Source organism: Amblyomma mixtum, chromosome 7 (assembly GCF_055824585.1).
Source record: "Amblyomma mixtum isolate Tamu chromosome 7, ASM5582458v1, whole genome shotgun sequence".
Lineage (NCBI taxonomy): Eukaryota > Metazoa > Arthropoda > Arachnida > Ixodida > Ixodidae > Amblyomma > Amblyomma mixtum.
In genome coordinates this window covers 10,607,745-10,620,881 of record NC_143018.1, presented here as the reverse complement: position 1 = coordinate 10,620,881, position 13,137 = coordinate 10,607,745, and the positions used below count along the sequence as shown (strand labels likewise).

The window sequence follows — 13,137 nt, the reverse complement described above, 5'->3', positions numbered from 1 at the left end:
AAAAGACACCCGCGAGACTTCTTGTCCTTCAGTCCGTTATTTCTTTCGACAAGCCCGGTCTGCGGAGGCAAATTATAGCGCTTCGGGGCCACCGTCCGCTGCTAGAGGCGTACAAAAGGGAGCAGAAACGGAGAAAGAAAAAAGAAAACCTGGCTGCGACACGCAAAGCGGCTTCGGCAGCCGCAAGCTGTCCTCCGGTCGAAGAGAAAGTCCTCCCTCCGGTATCGCAGGCTGCAGGAGCGGCAGACCTTGACACGCTGCCAACAGACACGGGTGCACCCTTCCCTCACCGTTTGGTAGGGAGGGGGAGGGGCTGTCCTGTCGCGGTTGCCACCGCTACTACGAGGGGCGCCCGATTTATAAACGACGAAGCGGCATTCCGCGCACGCTCGCGCCACTTTCCGCCTCTGCTCTCCTCCTCTCTCTGTCGCTGGCTTCTTGGGCCGCCTCCTCTCCCCCTCTCTCGTCGCGTCGCCTCCTCTCACTGGAGTCTGGACCCCTTTCGGCCCTTCTGGCCTCTTCCTCCCCCGAGTGTCCTGTACTCGACCGGATTCCAGCCGTCGTGAGCGCGGGCCGGAGTCCTTGACCGCGTATAAATACCGGACGGAAGATCTAGGGCAAAAACGGCGCTTGATACCACGGGTCAACGTTAAGGGAAAGCAAGTCTAAGCTTTCCAGTTTGTGCGTCATAGTAAAGACGAAGCGAAAATAAACGTGGATTTAGCTGCGACAGAGGAAACATTGAACGAGAAACAAAAACAAAAATTGTTGCAATAGCCGGTTACTTTGTCGTCTAAGTGCCGGGTCTTCAAAGCTATATTTATTTTATTTATTTATTTTATTCAATACTGCCAGCCTCCATTTGGTGGCCAAGGCAGGAGTGGTACAAGGGTACATCGTACATCGCGACAAAACAAAGCAAGTAAAAATGCGAATAAAGAAGCAAAAGCTAACACATTTTATTATATTAAAGTCCAGAGACTGAAAACACCGCAAACCATGTGGTGCCTGTGTTTGCAGTATGCATTTCCTGGAAGCAGTCGTTATGCACTGATTAGGAGTGCTTGTACGTAGAGTAGTTTCAAACAGCACGCATGTGTCCGTGTCTTGCGCCACTCATCTTTATTCATTATTTACTCTTTCTTTGTGGTGTCTTTTACAGTTACCTTTTTTTTTTGGCCATTGCATCTGCCCCAAGCGATTACCTAAGCGTTACCGCTCGCATCCCCAGCTCCATTTTCGCGACAAAAGATTTTTGGTCGGCTTTGGTCGCCACACGAAGGCACTGGTGGGCTTCTTGCTGTAGTTCAGCATTCTGTCCAACGTCTTTCACGTCTTTGTTACCTTTTTCGACCCCCCCACCCACCCCAGCTCCACCCCCAGCTTTTACGCTTCATCTCATTTGTATGAACTTCATCATGGCTGCTTTTGGAACCCCCCAAAGCATCCCGCTTCAGACACACAGAGCCGAAGGACTTAGGCTTCACTTTCTGTTAGAGCTCTGGATTCGTATTCAGAACGTGTGGCTGCAGCATTTCGTCGTCCCATAAAAATTGCAGGGATGCGCTGAATTAATAATTAATTAATTAATATGTGCCATAACCCCCTCAGATTCATTTATCTATTCGTGCGGAAGGCGGACAGCAGCACCCCGTTTCCATCCAAGAAATTTTGAAACTCTTAAGACCGACCCTGACCTCGCAAAGCAAGAATGCGCCAGTCGTGTAACGGAAAAAGGAAATGAGTTATTTTAGCCCCGTCTGTGAGCACTTCCACACACAGCACGCTTCAGTTTTAATGCCACTTCGAGAACATACACGCGTGTCAAAGAGTGCATGTGCAAAGACTGCCTTGTCTCAGCACGTGGTGCTCTGCGGAGGTTCTGTGCCGTCAGCGCGGCGCCGTTGCCAGAGTCGGGGCGCGTGGCTCCGGCGCCGCCAGCTCTTTCTTGCACCTCTTTCGACACCGGTGGGGAAACCGCAGGCGAGGGAGGGAGGAAGTATGCGGGGCTTTCCCGAGAAATCTTTCCCTGCTTAAAAGAAGCTCGTGGGTTCCTCCGAGAAACGTGTGTCGTTCCGGGGTTCCTGGTGGCACTCGCTCTAAAGTTGAGGGGGGGGGGGGGGGGGAGGAGGAGGTGATCTTCAAGCCCCGGCCTGGCACGGCCCCTGGAGCGTATGCGGCATACCGTGGCCACAGTGTTGCGACAGGGTCTCGTCGCAGGATGGATGGCCGACGTCGAGCGAGCCAGCGCTTTGATTCCCCCAACCCCCTTTTCTGGTATCGCTCGCGCTTCCCCTCGCGAGTTTCGCGCTAAAAAGAGGAGCGATCGCTCGTGAAGCGCGCGGTCTTCTTGTGTGTGCTACGGGGACACTAGCGAAGTGAAACTTCGAGCGAAATTGGGTCGCCGATCTGCCCCTGGAAGAGTCTGTGTCGAAAGAGCCCGATGCGCAAGAATCTCCCGACTTCTAACTGGCGTTCGGCGCAGTCGTTCGCACCGGAGCACGACTAGCCCCACTGGTTAACGCCAGTTGGTAAGGTGAATGATTGGATGAGTGTTTGGTTGATTCACACATTGGTCGAGTTTCGCTCCCTCTCCGTTTACCGATACTCGCTTCTGGGTTCCTCGTTGGCAGCTGATTAAGGACAGCATGGCGATAATCTTTGTCTTTCGATATTTACGTAGCTGCTGATATGGGGCCACGCTGACTTATAGCCGTTTTGTATAATGCCACCCTGATATAGGAGTGTCGTAGGACCATCCTGATATGGGAACGTGTTGTGCCGGATGCGAAGTGCAAAGACATCCGGTGTGCTCTGCAATGTCAGCGCACGTTAGAGAACCTCGAGTGGTCGGAATTATTCCGGATACCTCCACTAAGGCATCCCTCGTAACCAACGTGCGGGGGAAACAACGTACAGCCTTTGTCAAAAGTAACCAGGCTGCACGTTTTTTTTCTTCTCAGTCGTATATTAAAGCCATTATGCCAGCCCTGAAGCTCTAAATATCTGTATAGTAAGAAGAACTCCTGTTCTCACCAGTTAAGAACTTTTTGATCTTTAGGGAAGCCGTGAGGGCTCTGTTATACGAATGAGAAGCAAACCATGCAGCCTGGTTACTTTTGCCAAAGGCTGTACGCACCCAAAGGGTACCAGACAAGGAGTCGTTAGGAGCATTCTTGGAAGGTGTTTTCATTCGTGCGAATCCGAACTACGTGTTCTACAACGCCGTAGGAATAGAAGGAACAAAAATAATATAGAAGGAACAAAAATAATAATAAAAATGACTCGTTCTGGCTAACCCCCGTGGTCAGCACCGGAGATAGGCGGCGCTGTGGATGTCGCTACGTCCCGCCTGGACTCCCCGGAGTCGCGACGGCGGTTGCGGCGTGGTGCGCGCGTCTAAAAACGGCTCGCCGCCACGGCTGTGGGCGGGGTCCGGGCGCCGCCGTCGCCGGTACCCGGGACTATCATTCATCGGCCACTGCTCCTTGCTTCCCTCCTCTCTCTCTATCTCTCTCCTCTTTCCTTGTTGCCTCTCTCTCTCTCTCTCTCTCTCGGTGGACTCGACTGCGAGTGCGAGCCGCGGTTCGCTAGCTCGAGCTGTTTTGTGGCTGCCGTTGTGTTGCGGCCTTCAGCGCGAGGAACACAAAGCACGGAAGAGACGAGAAATGGAAGCCGCAAGGGGGCGCTGAACTACCGCTATAGTGTTTCTGTAGTCTGTACTAACGTCTGGTTCGTGGCGCGTGAAGGCAAAGCGGGAAAATTCCATGGTCTGAGAAATCGAAATAACGTAGCTTTAAAGCATTGAAAATATAATAAAAGGGGAAAAAAACAGACGTCGACTATAAAACTAAGACGTTTCAGATCCCGCACGGGAGCCTTGTTTGCAGTAAAAGAAACAGAGATATCGGTGCTTGTTTTATTTCGGCGTCTGCTTTTTCACGCTTATCACGATTAGCCGCGTTTACGTGAGTGCGACAGAATGCGTCTTGAGTCGACTTCTCAAGAGTCACCGCATCAGTACCGAAGAGGTGATAATAAGATTTATCTGTTTAAAGTTCCTCTATGCCGGCTGCGCCTCCTTTGTTTACGGTAGCCACACCCATCGATTGTTCGCTTGGGAGGCGCCATTTTCTTTCGCTAGGATTTCGTAGCCCTCTGGTAGAAACGTGTATAGCTCCTAATATCCGTACCTGAAAGGAGACTTCCACGCCCGCAAGCTGTATCAATTCCAGAGTCCAGACATGCGAATAATCCGGTCTTTGGGAAGAATACCGTACCGCAATGTTGGCTTAGTGGCATAGCATAGCATAGTAGTAAAATAACATAGTAAGAGTAAATATTAGCATTGTAGCGTAGTAGTAAAATGCAGTTCGGCCCGATACGTGCGAACAGTTCGTAACCCGGGCCGCCGCGGTGGCTCAGTGGCTATGGTGCTCGGCTGCTGACCCAAAAGACGCGGGTTCGATCCCGGCCGCGGCGGCTGGAATTTCTTTGGAGGAGAAATTCTAGAGGCCCGTGTACTGTGCGATGCCAGTGCACGTAAAAGAACCCCAGGTGGTCGAAATTTCCGGAGCCCTTCACTACGGCGTCTCTCATAGCCTTAGTCGCTTTGGGACGTTAAACCCCACAAAACAAACAACAAACAAACAGTTCGTAACCCGGGGCCAAACACGGGATGAAAAATCGAGCAGATAAACGCGAAAGGAGAAGTCGCAAAATACGTTTTCGCTGACCGGGGTGCCTGCTAGGATCACACTTGCGAGTACCGCTTGCTTAACCGCATTAATAACCGCATTAAAAAAATACAGCATATGGTCGCTGTCAGATTTTTTTATTATCGAAAATCTGTCGTTTGCAGTGCACTTGCTGATGTTCGGTTGGATTCCGTCCGTGAATGAAGACGGCGGAAGCAAACCAAACATTAATGATTTAAAGTGACACTGGGAAGACCTGCAGTCAATATTTTTTTTTTTGTCCTTAGCGAAAATCTTATCATTGGTCTGCCTAACTTAGTGTTTATCAGAGGACAAAACGGGCATTTATTGCTGCGAACATTTCGAAATTTTCCCGCCATTTGGTCTAAACTTGTGACGTCTCCACAGGAAGGGAAGGACTCAGTGATCAACATTTTGTGGAGAATGGCGGCGTTGACTAGCCTCTGGGATCCGCGAAGAAACTCTTCTGACGCGCTGCAGTTCACTTGCGAAGTCGGCCGGGGATGGCGGCACTTGCATTTCATTTTTTTTTCTTGCCTTCTTTAAGAAAATCTGCGTTTTCAATGAAAGTACCGTCTTTTTTTTGCCCCCAAGAGTGCGTTAATAGTGACACAAGGCAACTTCTGTTTTTCTCAGTGTACCTTTTTTAACATGAGTAGTAGATAAATGCTTGCCGTGTGTAAATCGTCCCGTATGTTTCACATTGGTATACGTTTTCTGGTTTCTTCCCGTGAGGTTCGATCCCGGCCTCGGCGGCTGAATTTCGATGGCGGCGAAATTCTAGAGGCCCGCACACTGAGCGATGTCAGTGCACGTTAAAGAACCCCACGTGGTCGAAATTTCCGGAGCCCTGCACTACAGCGTCCCTCGTAGCCAGAGTCGCTTTGGGACGTTGAACCCCCATAAACCAAACCATCTTTCTATGAGGTAATTCCGAAATGCTTGCTCTCGTGATATGCGTGCTGACCGCATTCTACGCTAAAGAGATGTCGCGTGTTGACTTCAGAGGGGGTAGCTGCAGTCAGTGTAACCATTTCTCACATTAGCGGGTAATCTAACGGTTGGCGAAGCAACAGTGGCGCTACCAGCCTCCACCCCCGTGCTCCGGAATTCGAACCCGCTACCTCCGCGAGGCCAGTGGGTCGACGTCCCGTCCCACGAACTGGAGGAAACTGCGGCTCTCGGAGTCTCCTCGCAGCAGCGCTCCTCACTCGAAAGTATTAAAAACTAAACGTAAAGATAAAAAAATCAACGTGGCAGGTGGCGAGAAATGCGGAAGAAGCTGTGCGGCAGGGAGACGGAAGTTTGTAGCCGAATCGTTTTCGTGCATCTTTTTTGCAACTCACTCCGGGGGCCGCGTGTCTCTCCTATCTCGGTGCGGGGGCGGTGTCCTGCGTTCCCTATCTGGGCGCGGCGCGCGCGCTCGTACACTTGGCACTATAACCGACGAAGCCGCGGCCACGGATTCCGCTCGCGCTGCACTTAGCCGCCGCCGATACCGAACACGCGCCATTCCTTTCCTCCCCCTCGTCATTATTTTTCTCCCGTGTCTGCGCATTCCACGCAGCGGCGACGTCACTGTGCCAGGCGTCCGCAAAGACCTGTACGGTGCATTTTCTGCCTCTCGGTTCTCTCCTTTCTCTTCTCTATCGCCTGAATAAGCAGAAAGAGAGACTTATTCCTGTGGCTTCGTCCCGAGGCGGGTGCTTTCGGTACAGCTTTCGGTATACTGTCAGGGGCAAAAGTTAGCGGGGCGCGAGTTCTAGGAAAAACGTTTACTGTAGCTCCACCTCACTACCCAGCCGCCTGGTATCGCTACCACAGGAAGGAGCATTTAGGTCTTTAATACCTTCGTACAATATCAGGTGACTGAGTAGCGAGGTGGAGCTACAATAAACGTCTTTTTTTTTTTTTTCCAAGAACTCACCTCCCCCAAACTTTTGTCCCCGAAAGTGCATGCATAACCATTGCTGGTTCTCTCAGTGTTTACGTGTATCCTGTTTCACTTGTTTTTTCTACGCGCACGGACACGCTTGAGGCCAGCTTTCCTTGGCGAGGCTGCGCTGGAATCTGCACGAGCCCACAACGCTGCTGCATTTGGTTCGTGAGCGTGTGAGACTTTGGCATGCTTGTGGTAACCGTCGCCTCGCTCGCTCTCGTAGATTCATCGCATCAGTAGGGCCCCAGAAAGTTGCCCCCCCCCCCCCCCCTCCCAGCTTCACCTGTCGACGACGACGTCACCTTTTCTCGCGTCTGGTCGTCTTTGTCCTTCCCTTTCACTCTCTCTGCGTCCCTCAACGTCTGAGTGACGTCGGGACGTTAAGAACTTCATAAACCGTAAACCAAACCTTTCCCCCTCTCCTCTTGATGTTGGCGCTTATCACACTGAGTCCAAAGATGGGTGCCTTCAACTGTATGCTATTGGCCTCATATTTGTCTGTCCTCGACACTAATGGTCTGTTATGCGTCACTTTACGCCTCGCTTTTGACTGTGTGTGTGTGTGTGGGGGGGGGGGGGGTTGTATGTGTGTGTGTGTGTGTGTGTTTGTTCGTGCTCGCATCGTCTTATCCTACACGGCTGGGTCCCAACAACTGTGACCGTCCACTCGAAATGGGGCAGCATACGTAGACGAAGTACGTTGGCGCGCTGCGTAAGTCGGGGGCGGTGACCGTCCTTTCTTTGGTGCTCGGGCGAAGAGCCGCTCTTGCGAATGCGTTGCAGGGCGGGGGTAAAACGCGTCTTTAGGAGTCCTATCTGCAGCGCTATTTGTGATGCGTGTAGCGCTCACAGAAGGCGCGCGCGCGCGCCCGTGTACCGTTTCGAGTCAAACGACGACGGTGCGTCCGCGCGTGTGTTTTTAAGGCCGTTTTATCGTCATCATCACGGCCGTTGGCCATCGCCGTGAGCCCGGCTATCCGCCGCGCTCGTGTTGCGCGAGGCTGCCCTCTAAGAAGGCTGGCCTGTTTTATTTGACGAAGAAACGAAAAGGTGGAAAAGGAGAGGGTGCAAAATGGACAAGCTGTGTGTCTCTGTGTGTGAGGGGGATTTCCAAGTCTGCTCTTCAGGCGGGTAAAACTGCTCCCGTTGTCTATGCGTCGTTTGTGTGCTTTTCGTGCGTCTGCAGCCTGTTTGCGCTGAAACCCTTTTTCCATTTGAGTAATGCACCACCATCTAGTCCGGGGAAAAAAAAAAAAAAACTGGTACTTTTCGGGTAACGCGTGCCTGACAGACGGGCCTCAAGCGCAGACTATTTTCAGGCTCACGCGAATGGCATTTTAGATAGCTTGTTTTTTTGTTCTGTGCGTTGATCACCCCACTTTCCTATTTTTTGTGTGCAGCGAGTAGTCGTTCCTTGCATGGTATCACCTACCGCGTGTGTGCTGGACGCCCTACAGCGGGCGTCGCTCTCTCTAGGAACACGCTTTGCCGTTTTTTCCCGCTTTGCCCAAACTCCTCTACGGAAGCGCGCGAGAACACTGTTCATTTGCTCGCGGCGCTCGCTCACCCGTTCGTTACACTGTTTAACATATGTTTCAAAGCGGCACGCCTCACCCACGTGAGTTCCATGCAGATTCCCTGTGGCTGGTGAGCGCTCTAGAGTGCAAGAGGATGGAAGCTCCTGCGCAGGTAGTGCGCGTGGGCATGTAATTCTACAACGTTTCACTTCTTCTCATAGCCTCTCTGTGATGGGTACGGCACAAAGCGAAGTTCTCGACCCTACAACTCGATTTGCACATTTTCACTACGGAAGATCGATGGCGATGCTGTCGATGGGCTTTTTTTTTTTTTTTTTGGCGTGCTAGCAGCTCAGGCCGAAGCTCTCTCCAGGTTAAACAAAAAATGTAACCACGAGTCGAAACAATAAAAGTTGATTGCTTTGTCAAGGTGATCAGGTGTTCCAGGCTTTGATCCATCCGACTTACGGGTTTCTGCGCTTTGCAGTATTGGCGGTCTATACTTTTCTGGTTCCGGTAATGTGGAGCTGAATGTGGCTACGAGAGCCGCATTGTTTCGAAATAGCTTTCAGCGTTGACAAGGCCCACGAAATAGAATGCAAAGACGTGCTGAGTCATTCGGCTTTCCTGTCTGCGTAGTCGTTTTACAGCGAACGCTGGTAAAGGCACGTTTCCCCGGTTCTGCGGGGCGTCGGCGTAACATTGTGCAACGCTGATTTGTCGGCATGCAGTGCGCGCCACGCTGAGTGGTCCGAACGCAGTGACGTCACGTTCACCTCACCTGAGAAGGCAGATAATAACGAATGGACAGTGCGATGTATTCAAGCGTCTGTCGCTGAATGTCGCTTTGCACAGTGGGAGATTAAAGGGTGTGAGATTACAGCCCGTTTTTGTAGGCGTCTGGTCGTAGCCGGAGTTCCTGTATCTTCGCCATCGCCGAATGTTCCGCTCTTTTCCGCGTGCATCGGCGGAACCGAAAACGCCCCCGAATGCCGTTATCTGGTCGTTCCCCAAGTCGACTGTTGAGCGCGCTCCCTCCCACAGTCGTTGACGTGTGCTCGGCAGTGTAAATTATTAATCTATGGCGCTGCGCGTGCTGCTATTGATTATTTATTCAGTTTTGTTGTCGCTCCTCGCTCGAGCTTTTCACGGGCTATACGCTACGCCGTGGCTTGCGTTCTTTCCGGTTGTTCGTAAAAAAGCGGTGAAGGCCACACGGCCTTCCTTTTGGATTCGTCGTTCGAAGGCCGGTCGTACGCTGCGTTGCTACTCTACGGCGCGCTCTGTTCGCTCCTTTCCGGGTAATTAAGCGCGCGACATTGCTGCACCGCCTAAAACGGGGCACCTCCTACCCTTCTCCCTCTCTCATCGTGTGTTAGGTAGAACACAGTGTCCGTGTGAAAGAAGGCCTAAGCTGCGCTACACATCTGTGTTATGCGTTTGTAATTATACCGCCGCGGAGAGAGAGACACAGTGGCCAGGCCTGAGGAAGCCGTCGTTGGAGCCGGTGTCCGTGTGCGCGCTCTTGCGTTGTATGGACGGTCTTCTCTGTGTGGTGGTCTTGCTTCTTTTCGTTTGTTTTTCTAAGCCGTGTCGTCTGTATTAGCATGGCTGGGTGCGCGTTGCTTGCGGCGCGTTTTGTCGTCGTTCGTCGAGGTCGTAATTAATGGAGCCGTTATCTCTCGCGCTAGCCACGGTCTCATTCGTGCGAGCGCAACTACACCTCTCTCTCTCTCTCTCTCCGTCTCTCCACGTTGTAATGTTTCCCCCGCTCTCTGCATATCGCCGATTTTGGTCCGCCGTGCTTGTCTCTACCTTCTTTTTTGTCCCCTCGCACTTTCCTTTCTCCGTTCTCCCTTTATTCATCTTTGCTTCATGGCTTATTTAAGCCTTGCTCCTTTCACTATTCTTTCTTTTGTTCCTTTCAGTCTTTTTCTTTGTGTGTGTGTGTGTGTGTGTGTGTGTGTGTGTGTGTGTGTGTGTGCGTGCGCCCCCCCCCCCCCCCCCCCTCAATCTCCGATGTCGCAATCTCTATATCCAGCCCTGTTCTGGTGCGGCAGCTGTTTCGTTCGGGTCAATATTGTTCTCAAATCACATCCGACCAGTCCTCTTTCTCCTCTGTGGTCGTTCTCTTTTTGCCGTCGTGGGCCCGCGCTTATCTCTGTTCCGAGCCCTTCCGCTATCTGGGCGCTGTCTGGCGGGAGGAGTTTTCCCAGCGTCTCCCGAGGCGCCCCGGCAGACCGGGATGTGGGGTTGTGAGGTGGCTGACGCTTTTGCCGTCGGACCCGGCTTCTCTTTCTTTGTGCGCCGACGTCGCTGCTGTCGGGCTCTGCGGAGTAAAGCGAACGTTAAAAAGGACGTTGTTGCTGTGCGGTCGCCCATTGGTGCGCGGTCTCGGTGGCGCAACAGCGCCGTGCCAGCGAAAAGACCCTTCCTTGTCCTTGGTCCTCTTTGTTATACAGGGTGTTTCACTTTCTTCGCTACGGCCATTTCATGGAATGAATGCCAGATTAGCTACAGATTATCTCTTTTGGACGGATTCCTCGTTAAAGCATTTTTGTGAACATCGTCACCTGACATATCCTAGTTAACTTTCTAATCAGTCCGTGCCAATTGATGGGGACTTAATAGAACGGAACAGCGTCTAACACTCTACGTCACGCGGACCAGGTCGTGTATGAAGAGTGGAACAGTTTGTGTTGACATTTTGGAAAGTGGATCTTCTAAGGCAGCAAAAGCGGTAGTGGGGAGGTTTTCCCGGCGTCGGGTGTTACCCTTACGGGAAAACGAAATTACGTCACAGAGCCGTTACGTCGCTACATCCCGCATACATCGGGGGCCACCGGTGACGCGCATATGTATTTGACTTCACGCCAACCCGCTGTCATGTGACCGCGTGACGACTGCGGGCCGTCCTAAAAATGGCGGGCGCAGTGTGGAAGTATTCGACTGGGCATCAGGTAAGAAGAGGTATCGACCCTGTCGTGCTGTTTTCTAGCGATGTTCAGAAATTGACTTGGAACTAAATTGTCTTTAAATCGGGATCGGACCATTGATTACGTCCCACTGGAGCAAGCAGCGGCTGTTGAAACGCGGTGTCACGAAGCCGGTAGAATAGAAGCCTCAAGTTTTTTTCGCTGAACCCGAAATTTCGTTTAATCTGGGTAACACCGAGCTGATGGACCAGTCACTTACTGACGCGAGGTCGAGAAATTCGTTGTAGGACGCAGTTCGTTTTGTGCGTGCCCGTTAAGCAGAGCGTTCTCGCGCTGTTCGATGATAAAGTGCCGCAGTGCCCGTCGGCCGTTCCTGCGCCTAGCAGGTAGCGTGGCGGGCTGATGCTGCCGCATGGGAACAGCAGGAAAGGGGAAGCGCGGCCGCGAAAGAGGGAAGGGCTCTCTCTCTCTCTCGCCGGAGTGAGTGGTTGTCCCACTTCTCCACATTGTCGTGCGACCGTGACCTTGTCTGCCGGTGGAAGCGTGACGGTTCCTCTTCGATTCATTTGCGTTACGCGCGCACGGCTTCTTCTCGCCGCCAACGGTAGCAGCAGCGGCGTCTCGAGTTCTCCGCCCCTCCGCGGCCTCCTTTGCATCTTTCTTTTGCCGCCGGCGCTGCCGCTTTCTTGCGGCTTGCGCGCAGCCAGTAGAGCGTTCCGAGCTCAGCTGCTGCTCTACTTTTACGTGCTTTTTTGGGAGGCTGTCTTTTGAGGATGAAGAGTAAGAGGATGGGGAGCGTGCGGGCTTCCTCTTTCTCGGGCAGCAGTGGTTGCGCAACCTTGCCGCTCGTCGTTACTGCGCGCGAGGCTCCGACGCTTTCCGTTTTCCCTCCGCCCGCTCCTCGCATGCGCGAAGGCAGAAGAGCGAGGTCAAGGAGGAAAAGTACTGCGTGTGGGTCCCATTCGCGCCCGAAGACGCTGTTGCCGCCGCCGTGTGCTCATTGCTCGATTGCTGCATCTTCAATCCACGGTGCTTCCATAATTTCCTTTCTCGTTACTATCTTTCCGACTCTCCTTACTTGCCCCGCCGCGGTGGCTCAGTGGTTACGGCGCTCGGCTGCGGACCCGAAAGACGCGGGTTTGATCCCGGCCGCGGCGGCTGAATTTCTTGAAGGCGAAATTCTAGAGGCCCGTGTGCTGTGCGATGTCAGTGCACGTTAAAGAACCCCAGGTGGCCGAAATTTCCGGAGCCCTTCACTGCGGCGTCTCTCATAGCCTCAGTCGCTTTGCGACGTTAAACCCCAATAAACCAAACTAAACCATCTCCTTTCTTGTGCGATCCGACCATTTCCCGCAAGTGCTGGGCAATATGCGGATAGAGCGATCTGACCGCCGTGTTTGTGGCCATGTAGTAGATTGCGGACTGAAGATGCCGCGTAGAAAGAAAACAAAATGGCCTCCACTCCCTAGTGGTGCATTCAGTCTTCCCCCCCTTCCCGGCGATGGCGAAAGCGCGTGCTCCTCGCGTCTGTAGATCGAGACTGTCACGGAAGAGAGAGAAAAACGGGAAAATGCCATCGATACACACAACACGGCCGGCCTCCCTTTCTCCGCTGCCGCTACCCCGGTTGACGCCGCGCCGTAATTGTGTTTCGCCTTCTTCGGCCGGCCTTGTTGTGGAGGAGGGCGGAGGAGAGGGGGAGGGGGGGGGAGATACGTGGAGATCAGCTTCGAGTGTTCGTTCCTCGGAGGAGCCGTGTCGTGGTGGCCGGGGCCCCCCGATTTCGATCAATCTCGCCTCTCCTTATGTACTGCTTGCTTGTTGCTTCCCCTCCTCCCTACTATACTCCGGGTGCGCTCGGAATACGATATGAGCCTTGGTTTCGTTCTTTTCTTCCTCCTTGCTTTATTTTCCACCAAGTATGCCTTTTTCCTTTATTTATTTTGCTCCCTGGCCATTCTCGATAGTAGGCGGCTAGCTGCGTAGAAATATTTCGAGAAAAATGAAATGTATACTCAATCCCTGCC

General features: G+C 52.7%; 1 protein-coding gene across 7 annotated transcripts in view; it reads left to right on the top strand.

Moving 5' to 3' along the window:
* LOC149334985 (phosphatase and actin regulator 2) overlaps positions 1-13,137 on the top strand; it is a 133,736-nt gene that overhangs the window by 70,278 nt on the left and 50,321 nt on the right. The gene's annotated exons all lie outside the window — the stretch shown is intronic.